This window comes from Aotus nancymaae, unplaced genomic scaffold, assembly GCF_030222135.1.
Source record: "Aotus nancymaae isolate 86718 unplaced genomic scaffold, 86718_ANA_hifiasm-v0.15.2.pri h1tg000002l, whole genome shotgun sequence".
NCBI classification, from domain to species: Eukaryota; Metazoa; Chordata; class Mammalia; order Primates; family Aotidae; genus Aotus; species Aotus nancymaae.
Window position 1 is genome coordinate 34,375,952 of NW_026988413.1, and position 2,852 is coordinate 34,378,803.

The 2,852-nt window shown below is 36.2% G+C and overlaps 1 pseudogene; it reads right to left on the reverse strand.

The window, feature by feature from the left end:
- Window positions 1–904: 904 nt before the first annotated feature.
- On the reverse strand, window positions 905–1,308 carry LOC110568923 (large ribosomal subunit protein eL31-like; annotated as a pseudogene).
- Between the last annotated feature and the right edge of the window lie 1,544 nt (window positions 1,309–2,852).

Here is a 2,852-nt window from a genome sequence, read left to right on the forward strand (position 1 = left end):
AACTTCTCAGGAACTGGAGCAAAGGTCACTCTTGCTATGCTTTGGCAGAGACTGGTGGCATTTTGTACCTGCCTTAGAAATCTGTGGAACTTTGAAGCTGAGAGAGATAATTTAGGGTATCTGGCAGAAGATATTTCTAAACAGCAAAGCATTCAAGAGATGACCTGGCTTTTTCTGAATGTGTACAGTCATTTATGTTCACAAAGAGATTATCTGAAATAGAAACATGTTTAAAAGGGAAGCAGAACACAAAAGTTTGGAAAATTTGCAGCCTGACCATGTGGTAGGAAAGAAAAACCCATTTTCTGGGGAGAAATTCACACTGGATGCACAAATTTGCATAAGTAACTTGACAATGGAGAAAATGTCTCAAGGACGTTTCAGAGATCTTCACAGCGGCCTCTTCTATTACAGGCCCAGAGGCCTAGCAGAGAAAAATGGTTTTGTGGGCTAGGCCCAGGGCTCCACTGCTCTGTGTAGCACCTCAGGACGTGGTGCCCTGTACCCCAGCCACTAGCTCTAGCCATGGTTAAGAGGATATCAGACCTTTGTCAGATGCAACTTTTTTGTTATTAATTTATAACATAATTCCGTTGTCATGTGAAAATATAGTCTGATAGCAATTTTTTATTTTTTTTGACTTAAATGTCAAAAAACTTGCTTGTGGCCATTTTTGTTTTGTTTTGATTTTACTTGTTTCCTATGTGCTGGAGAAAACTTTGTATTTTCTCTTTTAGGTGAGGGTTCTGTATATGTCTAGCCTGTTTCATTGTTCAAATCTTTTCTATCTTTTGGCTTCTCAATAATAGAGAGAGCTGTGTTGACATCTCTTCCTTTAATGATGATTGTCCATTTATTATTCTTTTTTTTGCAATTTTATAACTTTATTTGATATATTTGACAATCAGTGATTAGTTCTCATCCACATTGACTGTAGATATTTGAAAGTGGTAACTGGTACATAGATAATCAAAGTATAGAGCTTATTTGGTGAATCTTCATCCTCATTATGTTTTCTAGACAACCGCACACTGATATGGTATGGGCCATTTTTTATTCCTTTGGCCCAGGCAGCTTTGTTGAGCCTGATACCAATGTGCACATCTGGAATTCCCATCTCCTTCATGGCAAATTTCCAAATCTCTTTGAGTTCACAAGGGGCATGCTTCTTGAAGCCCACTCTGTGGATGCGCTTGTGAATGTTGATGGTGTATTCTCGGCTCACCATTACATTGATGGGCTCTTTTTCTTCTGGACACACTTCTTTGTGGGAGCCAATTGCAGGGTCCAAGTTGGAAAGCTGTCCATTTCTTATTAGTTTTAATTACATTTTCCTTGTATATTTTGAAGCTATTTAACTATATATATATACAAAATTAAATGTTTAAATCACCTTGACTAATTGAACTTATCTTCATATAGTGAATTTTTAAAATAAATTATAAATAAAATTTTCTTTAGTTTTAAGGTCTATTTTGTCTGATATTGAAACAGCTATCCAGGTTGTCTTTTGCTGATATTTTTTGCCTGCATAATACTGAAATCTTTTACCAGTTTCTACCACATGACTTTGTGCTTTATATTTGTCTCATTTATTGTTCTTTTTTTCTTCCTTCCTTTTTGCTTATTTTGCTTTTTTTTTTGTATCACATATTTTTCTCTACTAATTTGGAAGTTATACATCCTGTTTCTATTTTATTGGTGAATATCCTTAAAATTTTATAGTGTATTTTTAACAAAATCCGAAATCTCCATTAATTTACAGTATATTTTTAACAAAATCCAAAATCTCCATTAATTTTCAAATGGAGATTAATTCCTAATCTCCATTTGAAACCAGGATCTTATCACATCTTAATTCTAATCAATATTTCCTTAGATTTATCTACAGTTATATATTTTAAAAATTTTCTTTCATTCTTGCATGCAAATCTTTTTGTCTGGGCTTGTTTTCCTTCCTCCTGAATCACATCTTTAGGAATTTCCCTAGTGGAGATCTATCACTATGTACTCAGTTTTCTTTATCTTCCCACAAAGATGAGACCAGGAGCAGGCATTTTTTTGAGAAACTTCTGAGGTCTCCACAAATTCAGGTTGTGTGTGCGTGTGTTTTTTTTTTCTCAATAAACTCTGGATATATTATTATATTATTCTACTGTTCTCCATCCAGCATCCTTTTTTTTTTTTTTTGAGATGTAGTTTTGCTCTGTTGCCAGGCTGAAGTGCAGTGGTGTGATCTTGGCTCACTGCAACCTCTGCTTCTGGGTTCAAGTGATTCTCCTGCCCCAGCCACCTGAATAGCTGGGACTACAGGCACGTGCCACCACGCCCAGCTAATTTTTGTATTTTTTTTTTAAATAGAGATGGGGTTTCTTCATGTTGGCCAAGATGTTCTTGATCCCTTGACCTCGTGATCCACCCACCTCGGCCTCCCAAGGTGCTGGGATTCCAGGCATGAGCCACTGCACTCGGCCTCCAGCATCCATTGTTACCATTAGTTTAGTCATCTTGTCTTCCTCCCTAGCTATTTGACAAATACACAGTTTTAAGTTTGAAATGTTCAGGCCAGGAATGGTGGCCTGTGCTTGTAATCCCAGCTACTCTGGAGGCTGAGGTTGGAGAATTGGTTGAGCTATGATACGACCACTGCACTTCAGCCTAGGTGGTAGTGTAAGACCTTGTCTCTAAAAAATTTAAAAAAAAAAAAGAAAGAAAGAAAGAGAGAAAGAAAGGTGTGCTTCAATCTTCTTGTTCTCAATTTTATTATAACATTTTAGGTATGAATTTCTATATAATCAGCTTTGATTTTACTGGGTTTTTAAAATATGATACTTGATATCCTTTATCAGTTC